The sequence below is a fragment of the Myotis myotis genome, unplaced genomic scaffold (assembly GCF_014108235.1).
Source record: "Myotis myotis isolate mMyoMyo1 unplaced genomic scaffold, mMyoMyo1.p scaffold_m19_p_3, whole genome shotgun sequence".
Taxonomy (NCBI): Eukaryota; Metazoa; Chordata; class Mammalia; order Chiroptera; family Vespertilionidae; genus Myotis; species Myotis myotis.
This window is the reverse complement of record NW_023416335.1, coordinates 173,254,447-173,270,489: the sequence shown is the minus strand read 5'-3', so window position 1 is coordinate 173,270,489 and position 16,043 is coordinate 173,254,447.

Sequence of the window (16,043 nt, the reverse complement as noted above, 5' to 3'; positions counted from 1 at the left end):
GTGCAGATCGTCTTTCACCCAAAAAAAATGTATGCACTTAAGCATTCTTTCACACAACTGCCAAGACAAGAACAGATATTTATTGGAAAGACAGAAGTGTTAAAGTGTCAATTATTTGGAGATTTTTGGATTATAAACCTTAAGATGTGTGTAAGAAAAAGATAAGTTGTTGTTCATAAGAGTGATTCACTTAACCTTCTTAGTCAAAGCAACCAGCATAAAATTTAGGAATGACATTGAGTTCTTTTGATCAATTATCCAGTTAAAAATTTGTTCTCCAAAGAGGACTCTTTTTCAAGCTGCCATATTAACTGGCTTTCAGTGAGTAACAGTGAATGTTCATAGTTACAAATCTAAGGAAAGAGGTGAGGCAGCTGGAGTCCCTGCTATTTAACAAGGACTAGGCCCTGTGCTTCTAATTCAAAAGCCCTACTTGACAGGAAAGACCACATTGTCCCCATTGCTCATGGTTGATAGTGTATTTCTAACCGAGTTAGGTTTTCACCTGAAGGCATCTTATATCACTGGGAAGAAAAGGAAAAGTGATGAATTTCCTGAATACCTCTGCCTATTGCTCATATAATTAGCATTCTACTTTACACATTAGTTTATATTTAGATGACATTTGACTAAGCACTGTTATACAATGTTGAGTGGCCAAAAAGAGGTGATTTTTTTAGAGTCAAACAGTTTGATTGGAAACCCAGTCTTACATATATTGATGATATGACATGTGGAAAATTACATAATCTCTTAGTGTTAGTTTCTTCAGTAATAAAACATAGATAATAGTATCTTATTCTATTGAGTTCTCAAGAGAGTAAAATGGAATAATTCTAATAATTCATGCATGGCACTTTGCTGAGTTTTTAAATAAATTATTATGTCAATAAAGTTTTTGTATCATTGTTATTTCCTCCAACAATGTTTGCTAACAGTTCAGCAAGCTGGTTCATGCTAAAAAACAAAACAAAAAAAACTAAAATAAGGGATTAAATAATTTGCCCTGAGAGCACTGCGGTTACTGTAATATTGGGTTCTTCATTTTCCCCATTTGCTGAGGTGATAGAGGCATAATTTAGCTGCCGAATCAGTTCAACAGAGAACCATCTCTACGATAACTGCAAAAGGTAATTATCCCAAAGTGCTGCAAAGTCAGAAGTGAGAATGCTATTCCATGGAATTTGGACCCAAGTTTGAGGGCCCAGGTTTGACTGTTTTGGAATCAAGGGATATCAAAACTTAAACTTGGTTTCAGAAGTTGCAGATTGGTAATGCTCTGTGGTACCTAGCAGAAGCCAAGAGTATTCTGTGGAGAAAATACCTTCATAATACACCTCAAACTGTTTCACATGCAATATTTAATGTATATTAAAAGATAATAGAAAACACAGGGAACTTGAGTCTATAAGTTAAAACCAGTTGAAAACTGTAATAAAAGTAGAATCAAAAAGACTTCAGATACCAGAATTATTAAATACAGATGGTAAAACAATCACACATAAAGAAATGAATGTATTTGTTTGATGGTCTCCAAATTCTAATTAATTCATAGCTGTGGCAAGAGAACTTTTGTTTACCAAATTTAGGATAAAAGAAAGAAAAAAAACCCAACAAACCTAAAAGAGAAATTCATCTTTCCTGCAATAATAATGTAGAATGTGTTAACATAAATGTTCCAGTGCCCTGTTCCTCAAGAAATATTGACACTTAACTTTCAACAACTAATTAAAATATTCTGCCAGGATAGTTAGCTCACCTCAACTGAAAGCCAACAAAACAAAACAAACAAAACAAAACACACAAAAGAACCAAAAAGATGGTGAAGGAAACTGGCTTTTATTGAGAACTGATTATTTTCAGACCTTGTGCTATATTCCCTCTCCCACATATGTATATTTGATACTCATAATGCCACTTGAAGATGAAAGACCTCTGGACTTCAAAATTAAGGTAATTATTCCAATGTCAAATATCTAAGAAACAGTGTAGTTATTACTGCTTCTATCTCTAAGAGCCAAGCTTTACCTACTGTGACATGCTCTTGGCAAGCAGAATATTGGAGGAGGTAATGAAATGATGCCAGAATAGAGAAGTGGTCCAAAAATTTAGAGGAAAGACTAAGGATTAATTTAGTGCACTTATTCTACAGGACATAACATAATCGTTTTTTATATTGCACTTGGGATCATGTACACAATTATCCACTAGATTGTCCTATATGAATGTGTCATAGACAAGCTGAACCCAAAATGTATAAAACTGAAACTATCTTTCTTCCAAAACTTGTTCCTTCTCTCTTAGGCCTTATTTTTGTAAATGGCAACATCCTTTTATGCAAGGCTGAAACCAGGGAGCCATCTTAACTCCCTTCTCCCCCAACTCCACAGCCACATCGGTCCCTGATACCTTTCAACTCACTCTTCTTACTATGTCTTAAAACATCTATTACCCTCCATCTTACTTCCTTTACCTCAGTTCAAAGGGATTGACTACATTTTACCTTGAATGTTAGAATATTTTGCTAACTGATCCGGTTTCTAGTCTTACCTTCCTGCAATCCTCCACTGTACTATCAGAATCGTTTCCAAAAAGACACATATTCCCCAGACCCCGGGACCTTCCCCCCACCCCCAAGATTCCTGGAACAAATTTCAAACACCCTAAATAGCATATTCATCCTTTCACTCTCCCTTCCTTCCTTCCTCTCTCTCTCTCTCTCTCTCTCTTTCTCTCTCTCTCTCCCTCCAGCCTTGATTTTTCTCCTTTCCACCCAGCTTATTGAATCATACTAGTGTCCTGCCCCCAACATGTTACTTGATGCCTTGGGCCTTGACAGGCTGCCTGAAAGGAACATGGCATGTAGTTTACAGGTCCTGGGTAAATGGCTGTTACCCTCTGGGATAAATAGACACCAATCAAACGCAACACAATTACCTGAAAGATATTTTAAGAAAGTATTTAATCTCCAGATTGCCATAAACCCTAGTCATGAATCCAAGCAGAGGCTTTCGAAGTGTTAGCTCCTTTCTTTCATTATTCGTTCTTCCTAATTAGAAAGATAGCAGCAGCTGTGTCCTCAGCCCTGGACCTCGTACTAGCATTTCGATGGCTTAGAGACGGTCCTGAAAACCTGTCAGGATAGAAAATAAACACATGTAAAGAGGCTACTATGGGCCCGGTCTCTAAATGCATCAGATCTAAAGGAGTAATTTGGAAACTGTTATATGCATCTGAATCACGTTTAATCTGTGGTGGGGCTGAGAGTTGGCTTTCATAGGAATTCCCAGGTGATGTTTTTGGTGTTGACCCACAGAGCACAATTCAAGTAGCAAGGTTCTGGTCTATTACAACACATATCCTGCTGGTGTGACATTGTGTTGGAAAATCCCATAATTATTATCCCTTTGCAAACATCCTGTGCAAGAACTGGTCTTCAGCTGATGGCATATTACGTCATGTTTAGAAGTGAATCACTTACCTATCCAGGCACTGAGTAAGGACTAAAGCAGCCACTAAGGGGATGTGCACACTTTGATCAGAGGGATCCGGGGAATAGGATGGCAAAGTTGGCACACAGAGACAGCAAGGAGCCTACAGATGCCTCTGAGAAATGCAAGGAAAAAAAGGGTGAGTAGCTCCAAAAACAAACATCTTCATGGTCATCACAAGCGTTCACTTTGCGAACATTTGTGATGAGTCCATGTATGCACTTTTGCATGTAGTTAATAATATTTAAAAAAAATAACTACCTTGCCCTGACCACATTGCTTAGTGATTAGAGTGCCATCCCGCACACTGAAAGGTTAAAGGTTTGATTCCTGGTCAAGAGCATGTACCTGGGTTGTAGGTTCAATCCCCGGCCGTGGCATGTGCAGGAAGCAACCAATCAATGTGTATCTCTTACATTAATGTTTCTCTCTCTTTTTCTCTCTCCCCCTCCCTCACTTCCACTCGCTCTAAAAAAAAAAAAAAATCAACGGAAAAAATATCCTCAGGTGAGGTTTAACAAAACAACAACAGCAACAACAACAACAACAAACTATGTTGTCTGTTTTGCTGTGGGCCCAAGACGGTCTTTAACTAAAACAAGTATGAATTGCTTCCCTTTTCTGCTTCTGTTTGGCGTGGAAAACATTTGTGATGTTATAAGGTATTTATGTAAAAAACAAACAAAACTAGTTTCATCTACTGAGACTGAGCCGCAGGGATAGGGTATCATTTTGCTTCAGGAATGCCCTTCATCCTCTGACCTGAGTTTGCTCCTGATACACTTCCTCTTCGGCTCTGACTCCAAGGAAACATGCTGTGCTTGGGTGGCCTTTCATTTGTGCTCAGAGTGGCCTGAGGCTGCGATCCTTCTTCAGAGGGCGCTTTGCACTCATTTCTAGCGAAACTGATGAGCTGCAGTATGTTTGCCCCAAACAAAGATCACTACAGAGATGAGTATATTCCAGGCCTTGCTATTTTTTTAAAAAATATATTTTATTGATTTTTTACAGAGAGGAAGGGAGAGAGATAGAGAGTCAGAAACATCGATGAGAGAGAAACATCGATCAGCTGCCTCCTGCACATCCCCCACCGGGGATATGCCCGCAACCCAGGCACATGCCCTTGACCGGAATCGAACCCGGGACCTTTCAGTCCACAGGCCGACGCTCTATCCACTGAGCCAAACAGGTCTCAGCGCCTTGCTATTTTTAAAATGCACATGTAGACATGCCCCATATCTTTGTTAAGAGAGCTTCCTGGAAAATCAAAGACCACTGGCAGGTACAAAGCCCTAGAGAAAAGCAATAAGCTAACTGAGTACCCAGAGTGTCTGCTAGACGCCTTTCCTGCCCTTTAAGCTACTCAGCGAATGTTTGCCAGGGTCTGAAGCTGAGTAAGACGCTGAATCTTTGTCTCCATATTCATTTGTAAAAGTACATGACTCTCTGTATGGCACACTTTGTATAGGAAAACATAATTCCATTAAAATTGTATTATCCACAAACTTCAAGATGAATACCAGCATTTTTAATCTGTGTTACATGGCTCTTTGAATCTGACTCTGGCTTATGCATTTTATGAAATGCATACTAACCCCTCCTAGAATGTTCCAGCAGTATTGAACTATCTTTTGTTCCTTGAATGCTGCAGGCAATTTTATACCTGTCTTTTTTATGCAACCGATTCCTTCTGCCTGGAATGTCTTCTCCATAATTTTTTCAAAGGGAACTCCTATTCATCCCTCAAAATCCAGTTTAAATATCACTTCCTCCTAGTACCTGCTTCTCTCCCAAAATTAATCATTTCGTTGGGATCATAATGTTGTAACTTCATATGAGTTTTTCGTATGTTACATTATAGTTGTTGGTCTACATGTCTGTAAGCAACCATAGCTTATTTCTTTTCACCTTTTTAACTTTTGTACCTAATATTGTACTCAAATATTTGGGAAATCTAAATTGAATTGAAGGACCTACTGGAAACTTCAGTTGAATCGAGTTCACTGTTGACAAAACATTGTAGAATAGAAAGAAATTTTAGCCATCATGTAGTGCAGCAGTATAATTACACAGAGAAGGACACCATGGCCTGGGAGGTTTGCTGGCTTGTTAAAACTCCTAGTTAGCTAGTGCCATAGTCAGAAATAGAGTTTAGTTCTAGGGTTCCCAGCACTGCCACAATATTTTGAGCATGTAAACAAAGGCAGGACAATGTAGCTTTTGAAGGGCCACACATTTTCAAGAATTTAGCATTGTAATTAGTATTTTTTTATATCCAATATTTTCCCCATGTAACAGGAAGGTGGTAACATTGATTTCAGCTTTATCTTGAATACATATTGCCTGAAGGACATTCTATTGTACATAATGCCCCTGTCCCTATTCAAAGTGGCAAACTCATAAAGCCATGCATCTGTTTACTATAGGCAATATTTCCCCCTCTCTTTTCCAGCGCCATGGGGTTTGTCAATTTCATTTATCATAAGGTAACAGAAATTGCCCACATGCTATTTCACCAACGGTGGTGATCTACAGTAATGCCCTGCTGACTGTCTCTGACTTGGCATAGGCAGAACACAAAGAGATGGATGATGCTAACAGGCGAGAGTCAGCGAGGTTTTCCCTTTCCCTAAAGAACCAGGCACACAGAAGAGAGTAAAAGGGAAGAAAAGAAGCTGGCAGCACACTTCCATTTATTGTGCACCCACCTTGAGCCCGGAACAATGATTAGTTACAACAGGCTGAAAATCTATAGAAATCAGAAATCAGTGCCTAGACTGGAATCTCTAGTCATGGGCAGAAGGCAGCTCCATGATTTTCTTCACATGTAAAATAGGAATGTTGGACAATAATAATTCTAAAATGCAGTGAAGTATATAAGAAGCATTATGCTAGGTGCTTTATGCATATTATTTCATTTGAAAGTATAACAACCTCTAGAAGTTCATATTATTGTCTCCATTTTACTCATGTATGCTGAAGAAGTGCTAGAGATAGGATTCAAGCCCAGATTTGTTGCATCCAAAACATGCAGTCTTAACCATCATGCTCTTCTAGCTCCAAAAATGTGCATTTTAATAGAACCCGGGGATCAGCCTGAATGAATGTTGTGAGTGACCTAACGAAGACCAGCATTCTTCTGGGGAGGTAGCCACCTTCCACTCAGTACACTGTCCTTGCACAAATAACATCAAGCAAACATGCTAAGTACAGTGCAGGACTAGGCAAAGCCTATAGCTCCATTCGACAGTATCTGACTACTGAGACACACAAGTAAGCTCCCAGTCTCCAGCAGAAAGTCACATACTGTGGAAATGCAGTTTGGCATGTCCACTTTACCTCCTGTCAATCCCAATTTCATTTCAGAAATCAAGACCATCTGCTAGGGCTGACTGGCAGCCCCTGAGCGATGGATGAATGGATTACTCTGACACAAAGTTTGCTGCGAAAGAGAGGCTAAAGGATGGCCTGGACAAAGGGACCAGGCAGCCTTGATTGCCTGCCTTGTTAGGCTTCTATTGTCGCAGCAGTTTGAGATAAAGTTTATCTTTTAGATACAATCAACAGGGTAAGTAATTTTGGGAGGACACATTTGTTTGTAATCTCTTTTAAGCGAGGACACTCAAAAGATTAAGCATAAGGATTCCAGTAAACACCTGGGGATCTGCACGTGCACAGACTTGTTTGGAAAGGTTAAGGGATAATTAGGGGCACTGCCTTCAACACTCCCTTAAGTCTCCCCTAGGTCAGAATTCCAATTAACAGGACAGGCAGCCTCCCACACACTTCCCTTTTCTCAGACTGTCCTCCTTACAACTTTCCAACTGAGTCTCGTGTGCTCCCCAACAACCATCTACATTGTTCCCCTCCATTACAGAGGAAAGGGCAAGCACCACTGTGGGGAATCTCAGGGCATCCCCATGTATAAGGTGAAACATCTAAATGAAGACGTATACAAACAGAAGGGAATTAGCAGTCCTTGAGCCTAAGCTTTAGAAGAATGAAAGTACAAATTGAGATTGGCTTGAGCTGTAAATGTTTATACAGGAACTAGTTTCTGTCTTTTCTAGAAATCTCCTTTAACTAATTTATAGATGTTGCCCATATAGAATAGGTTAAAAAAAAAGAGAAAAGAAGAAGAAGGAAGGAAGGAAGGAAGGAAGGAAGGAAGGAAGGAAGGAAGGAAGGAAGGAAGGAAGGAAGGAAACATCAATGATGAGAGAAAATCATACCAGGGATTGAGCCCGCAACCCAGGCATGTGCCCTGACCAGGAATCGAACCATGACCTCCTGATTCATAGGTTGATGCTCAACCACTGAGCCATGCCGGCCGGGCTAAAAGGGAGAGTCAGTAACTCACTTCAAATTTAGTGCGAGGCTGTATGATGTTGGAAAGAATGATGTTGGAAAGAATGGCTGTGAGATGGCCACTTCCTCAGTGAATAAACTTGGCAGAGCACTCAATCTCTGATGGATTCTAGTAGGAAAATACTGTGCAACTTAGTGCTGCTGTGAAGATTACATTAGATTACACGCAAATGCCTAGCAGCTAAAACCAAGCATTGGATTGCCAATACATCCATCACCAATAGCCAGGAAGGACACCAAAACATGCACATAAATAGCCCATTACAACTTATATATAAGAAAGTTCAAATATGAGATTTTTTAATGATGGAGATAAAAACCTAAGAAATGAATGATCAATTCACTAACTTACTATTTATATCTATGGCCTCTGAGTTCCAGCACAATAAACTAGATTTCTAGATTTCTAGAAAAGATAGAAACTAGTTCCTATATAAACCTTTAAAACTCAAGCTAATGTCCTTCCCTAACCTTCCTTAATATCCTATCCAAGGTTCTATAATGAAATCAGCTGTTTCTCCAGATGGATGATTCTCATTTCCTAGGTGTTAGGATCACTTATTTCGTTTACTGACTTGCTCACCAATAAATCAAAAGAGCAATCTCGGTGAAGGAATGTGGGTTCAAGTCGTAGATTTACCACTTCTGTCTGCATGTAGACCTTTCTAGCCCAAATGTTTTCAGCTATACAATGATAGTCTATAGCTGCTTGACCAATCTTTGCAGGTTTTATGTCATGATCAAAAACTCATACTCTTCAACTTTATAAATCTGGGACTTTTATAAATATAAGTGATATTATTATTATTATTATTTCCCTAGTATATTTGAATACATTCAAGTAAAGTAAATGTATATGTATATGTGTACATGTATATGTGTATGTGTACATGTGTATGTGTATATGTATATGTGTGTATGTGTATATGTATATGTGTATGTATATGTATATGTATTCCAGATTTATTTTTCTGTTCTTACAAACTGTACCTAGAGAGAAATGAAAGCTTGTAACCTGTGAAAAAGCAGCCATCAGTCTTTTCTCTCAGGGTCCTGTAAAAAACAGGAAACAGCGCCATCATGAGACAAGTGGAGAGATCACATCATTTGCTGAACTAAGAGTATGCGATGTGACAGTTTCACTTCCCCACCCACAATACAGTGTGAAATAGTGAATTTGATTTACAGAGCATTATTTTTTTGGTATTAAAAGGTATTTTATTTTTTCAACTATCTCATATATATGTAAGTGAGTTATTATCTTTGGTACTTATAGCAACATTAAAATTCTCCAGCAAGCTATGAGAGGTACAAATAATTTTTATTGGATATATTTAAAGTGCACAACATGATGCTTTGATACACACACATTGTTAAGTGATTAACATAACCAAGCTAATTAGTATACCATCACCTCATACAGTTACAATTTTTTGTGATAGTGGGAAGTGAGAACATTTAAGATCAATTTTCTTAGCAAATTTCAGGTATAAAATACAGTATTATTAACTGTAGTCATCATTCTATACATTAGGTCTCCAGAACAGCTATTTTAAACTGGTGTGCTACAAGAATTTTTAAAACAGGCATTACCTGACTATTTAGTCAGGGCACTGACCTCTTTTCCCTTAGATTGTCAAACAAAAAAACTGACAACAGCCAATGCAACAGTAGCCATCTGATGTGAATGAATCAAAATTATAGCTTTTTTGGTCAGATCAGCAAATGTAATATATTTTTGGTGTGCTGCAAAATTGTGGTAATTAGTATATGTGTGCCATGAGGTGAAAAAGGTCAAAAATCGCTGCTCTGGAACTTATTTATCCTGTATGACTAAACCTTTGAATCCTTTAACCAACATTTTCACATTTCCCCTACCCTCCCAGCCCCTAGCACCAATATTCTACTCTCTATCTTCATGAATTCAACATTTTTAGACTCCTCATATGTGATATCATTCATTATTTGTCTTTCTATGTTTGACTTATCTCAGCATAATGTCCTCCAGGTTCATACATGTTCTCACAAATGTCAAGATTTCTTTCTTTTTTAAAGCTTCAGGATATTCCACTGAATATGTATACCACATTTTCTTTATCTATTCACCTTTGAATTGACACTTAGGTTTTATTCTTTATTTTAATGTTAAAAATAAGCTGCAATAAACATAGGGGTACAGATATACTTGACATACTGATTTTATTTCCTTTGGATATATACCCAGAAGTGATATTGCTGAATCATATGATAGTTCTATTATATATATATATATATATTTCTTTTGTGGAACCTCTATACTATTTTCCATAGCAGCTGCACAATTTTACATTCCCACCAACAGTGTATAAGGGTCCCCAATTCTTCACATCCTCACCAACACTTGTTATCTTTTCTCTTTTTTATAATAACCATTCTAATAGGTGTGAGGTAGGATCCCACTGTGATTTTGATTTGCTTTTCCTTGATGATTAATGAAGTTAACATCTTTTCATGTACCTGTTGGCCATTTGGATATCTTCTCTTGAGAAATATCTATTCAGGTCCTTAGCCAATTTTTTAAAATAACGTTATTGGGGGGGGGGGGGGGTGAGCTATGGAGTTATTTGAGTTCCTTATATATCTTGGGTATTAATCCATTATTATATTAGCTAGAGTCCTGGTGCACAAAATTTGTGCACTCGGGGGAGGGGCGTCCCTCAGCCAGGCCTACACCCTCTCACAATCCAGGAGCTCTCGAGGGATGTCTGACTGATGGGGAGCAGGCCTAAGCCATCAGTTGGACATCATCCTTAGCGCTGCTGCAGAGGCGGGAGGGGCTCCTGCCACCGACACTGTGCTCGCCAGCTGTGAGCCAGGCTTCTGGCTGAGTGGCACTCCCCCTGTGGGAGCACACTGACCACCAGGGGGCAGCTCCTGCACCTAGCAGGATTGGGCCAAAACCGTCTCTCTGACATCCCCCTTAGGGTCCCGGATAGTGAGAGGGTGCCGGCCAGGCCGAGGGGCCCCAATGGTGCACAATCAGGGCTGGGGTGGGACACAGGAAGTTGGCCGACTGGGGAGGGCTCCAGGGCATGTCGGGCCCATCTTGCTCAGTCCCAATCGGCCTGACCCCAGCAGCAAGCTAACCTACCAATTGGAGCATCTGCCCCCTGGTGGTCAGTGCACGTCATGGTGAGCGGTTGAGTGGCCTTAGCATATCATGAGCATGTTACGCTTTGATTGGTTAAATGGATGGCCGGACAACTGGACACTTAGCATATTAGGTTTTTATTATATAGGATAATTTGCAAACATTTTCTCCTATTCCATAGGTTGGCTTTTTATTTTGTTGATTATTTCCTCTGCCTTGAAGAAGCTTCTTAGTTTGATCCAATCCCACTTGCTTGTTTTTGCTTTTGTTGCCTGCATTTTTGGGGTCATACCCAAAAAATCACTGACCAGACCAATGTCAAAAAGCTTTTCCTTATGTCTTCTCCTAGTACTTTTGCAGTTTTTGGTATTACATTTAAGTCTTTAATACATTTTGAGTGTACTTTTATGTTTGGTGTTAGATAAGGGTTTAATTTCATTCTTCTACATGTGGATTTCCAGTTTTCCTAGCACCATTTATTAAAGTGACTATCCTTTTTCCATTGTGTGTTCTTGGTAGCCTTATCAAAATCAATTGGCTTTATTTCTGGTTTCTCAATTCTGTTCCATTTGGCTACATATCTGTGTTTATGCCCATCACACTACATGCTACTGTAGGCAGCCAATATTTTTTGTGCCGGGAGCCAATTCTAACATGTCAGCGGGGCTGAATCATCTGGAGGTGGCTGAGGGCATTTCCCCAACCCTGAAAAGGATGCATAAATTGATTGCTTGCTGCCAGACAGCTAAGGGCATCTTAATCTACATGCTATTGCCTCCTACTGGTCAAACACCTGAATGGCCATAGGCAGTTTTTCCCCAATCTGACAATGGGTTCTGTGCACCTAACCCTACACTTTGATGTGTATATCTACTTGCCTTAGGACAATTTGTGTTAATAAATAGCAAGGGGTCCTGAGACAAGGGAGAGCTTGGTTTCTTTAGCCAAGCTCCTCTGACACCCCTAATGCCTTTCAAAATTATGTTTCATCTCTGGACTATTATTTAATTTACGCACAGTGCTTCTCCAGATTCCTGAACCCTTCTAGATGCTGGATTAAGACCACCGGCATTATTTTTGAGCATTGTTTTTTTATCCATTCAGTCACTCTATGTCTTCTGACTAGAGAATTTAACCATTTTAGTTAAAGCAAGGTAAGGACTTACTGTTGCCCTCTTTTTTTTTTGTTTGTTCTCTATTTTGTACTTCCTTTGTTCCTTTCTTTCTCTCATGCTGTCTTCCTTTGTTATTTGATGATTTTTTTTTTGTAGTGGTATTCTTTGATCATTTACTCTATCATTTCTGTAACTACTAGAAGTTTTTTCTTGTGGCTTCCATAAAACATCTGGTAGCTATAGCAGTCTGTGTTAAGCTGATAATAACTTCAATAGCATACAAAAACTCCACACCTTTACCCCCCCCCCGCCCCCATTTAATGTTATTGATGTCACAATTTACATCTTTTTATATTGTATATCCATGAAAAAATTATTGTAGCTATCATTATTTTAATACTTTTGTCTTTTAAACTTTATACTAGTTATGAGTAATTTACACTTCACCATTTTAGTATTGGAGTATTCTGAACTTGACTGTATACTAACATTTACCAGTGCATTTATACTTTCATATGTTTACATAGTATTAATTAGTGTCTTTTTATTTCAACTAGAAAATCTTCCTTTAATAGTTCTTATAAGGCAGGCCTAGTGTTGATAAACTCCCTCTCCTTTTGATTATCTAAAAAAGTCTTTATCGGAGGGAAAACCAAGATGGCGGCATAGGTTAACGCCGGAGATCGCTGCCTCAAACAACCACTTCAGAGATATAACTAAAGGACAGAACGGACATCACCCAGAATCACGGGAAGGCTGGCTGAGTGGAAATTCTACAACTAGGAGGAAAGAGAATATCATACCCACACTCAGAGGAGGCACAGTGCTGAAGTGAAATACTAAGGTGCGGAGTGCACGCGGAGCGGGCTGGCGGCGGAGGGCGCGGTTGTTGTTTTCAATCGGGAGGGAGTTTCAGACTCTGAGCTCCAGATCCGGGCGAGTCTCTGGGGACCGAGACTCAAACGGGAGAAACGGGACTGTCTGGCTTCGGTCGGAACTCGAAGGCAGCTTTCTCTCCGAGGTTTGCAGCCATTGCTGGGGCTCTGAGAGGCAGAGCCCCTGGGGAAGGAACTGAGAGTCGCCATAACTGCTTGTTCCGCCCTCCCTGTAGATCCCCGGGGACCCGCCCCGCCCAAGCCCTGCACAGAACCATTTGCCGGATAGCCTCAGGCAAACGCTAGATTAGCACCGCCCTAGAGATCCAGCACAGAAGCCCTCCCACTACAGACACAGCTGACTCTCATAGCCAGTTAGCCTGGAGGTCAAATCACCCCGGTATTGCCGACATCAATCAAGGCTTAAAGGCAACAAGACTGCGGACAAAGACCACTAGGGGGTGCACCAAGAAAGCATAGAAAATGCGGAGACAAAGAAACAGGGCAAAACTGTCAATGGAGGATATTGAGTTCAGAACCACACTTTTAAGGTCTCTTAAGAACTGTCTAGAAGCTGCCGATAAGCTTAGTAAGGCCCTCAAAAAGACTGGTGAGACCACCGATAAATGTAGTGAGATCCTCAAGAAATCTAATGAGACCCTCGATGTTGTGATAAAGAACCAACTAGAAATTAAGCATACACTGACTGAAATAAAGAATATTATACAGACACCCAACAGCAGACCAGAGGAGCGCAAGAATCAAGTCAAAGATTCGAAATGCGAAGAAGCAAAAAACACCCAACTGGAAAAGCAAAATGAAAAAAGAATCCGAAAATATGAAGATAGTGTAAGGAGCCTCTGGGACAGCTTCAAGCGCACCAACATCAGAATTATAGGGGTGCCAGAGGATGAGAGAGAGCAAGATATTGAAAACCTATTTAAAGAAATAATGACAGAAAACTTCCCCCACCTGGTGAAAGAAATAGACCTACAGGTCCAGGAAGCGCAGAGAACCCCAAACAAAAGGAATCCAAAGAGGACCACACCAAGACACATCATAATTAAAATGCCAAGAGCAAAAGACAAAGAGAGAATCTTAAAAGCAGCAAGAGAAAGAAACCCAGTTACCTACAAGGGAATACCCATACGACTGTCAGCTGATTTCTCAACAGAAACTTTGCAGGCCAGAAGGGAATGGCAAGAAATATTCAAAGTGATGAATACCAAGAACCTACAACCAAGATTACTTTATCCAGCAAAGCTATCATTCAGAACGGAAGGTCAGATAAAGAGCTTCACAGATAAGGAAAAGCTAAAGGAGTTCATCACCACCAAACCAGTATTATATGAAATGCTGAAAGGTATCCTTTAAGAAGAGGAAGAAGAAAAAAAAAAAAGGTAAAGATACAAATTATGAACAACAAATATGCATCTATCAACAAGTGAATCTAAGAATCAAGTGAATAAATAATCTGGTGATCATAATAGAATCAGGGACATAGAAAGGGAATGGACTGACTATTCTTGGGGGGAAAGGGGTGTGGGAGATGTGGGAAGAGACTGGACAAAAATCGTGCACCTATGGAAGAGGACAGTGGGTGGGGAGTGAGGGCGGAGGGTGGGGCGGGAGCTGGGAGGAGGGGAGTTATGGGGGGAAAAAAAAGAGGAACAAATGTAATAATCTGAACAATAAAGATTTAATTAAAAAAAAAAGTCTTTATCGCTTCTTCACTTCTGAAGCACAGCTTTGCTGGATATAGTAACTTTCATTGACAGTTTTTTTTCTTTTAGCATTTTCACAGAGCATAATTTTCAAAACACAGCAAGCTGCCCCTTCTCTTTACCTTCTTCCACTTTTCACCCTGGTACTTTGTAATTTCTGTTTTGAAAAATAGAGCTGATTTACTAGTGGAAAATTTCAATTTCCATTGTTAGCATAGGATACTAATATTGTCAGTGGATAATTCTCAAAGCACTCTTTTTTACAACATTCGAGGTTCTGCAGTTTTTTTCTTTCTAGATCAAAAGTATCTATTATGGGATGGCTAAGCTAATACTTTCAAAGTATTAATTGAAATCCATTCAATCCATTAATTGAATATTAATTAGTGGCCTATTAATTTACCAGGCATCAAACACTACTGGAAATGTAATGATCAGGAGAAGAATACATTTATCAGGAATTCTCTAAGTGTGTCCTACGTGTGGTTGACTGGACTTCTGCCTTCTTTTGACACATAGTTGAAAGACAACTATGGCAGATGGTAAGGGACACAATGGTAGATGACAAGCCACGAATAAAAGAATTATTTCTATCTTGTTAACTGCTTCCCCCCTCAAGTCTTAGTGCTTAATAAATACTTGTTAAAAAATTAAATTGCTGATTTGAAAAGAAAGGTGTGTATACAAATCATTTTAAAACTAAAAAGTTTTGTGACAGAGTAAACATACCAGGGGTAGGAGATTGGATTCATACCTTTATTTATCAAACATTACATTAACATATTTAAAATAAATATATTCCCTTAGTTCATTATTCTACCACTACGCTTATCCTACATAATAAAAGCCTAATATGCAAATTGTCCCCTTGGGCAGTCGTTTGACCAGGAGTTCAACCTGGAGACCAGGAGTTCGACCACTCGCTATGACATGCACTGACCACCAGGGGGCTGCACGGAACATGGTGGGCGTCAGTGACCCAGCACTAGCAGTGGACGGCAGTGGAAGTACTGATGGCCCCAATGGGCCCCAAAAAGAGCTGACCCATGGTGGGATGGTGGAGCAGGTGAGCGGGTGGGGCCAGGCCAAGACAGGTGTGAGCAGGGTAGGATCGCCCCACTGATCGCCTCATAGACCAGTGGTGGCGGCAGGGTGTGGGGCCGCCACCCAGCTCCCAGATGCTGAGAGAGCCAGGTGGGGGGTCCCAGCCCTGATTGATTGCCCCAAGGGCGGGATGGTGGAGCAGGTGAGGGGGTAGTGCCAGGCCAAGGCAGGGTTCCAGTTGAGGCTGCTGGGATGAGAGCCTGGGGGAATGAGCTGGAACCTGATCCCCTCAGGCC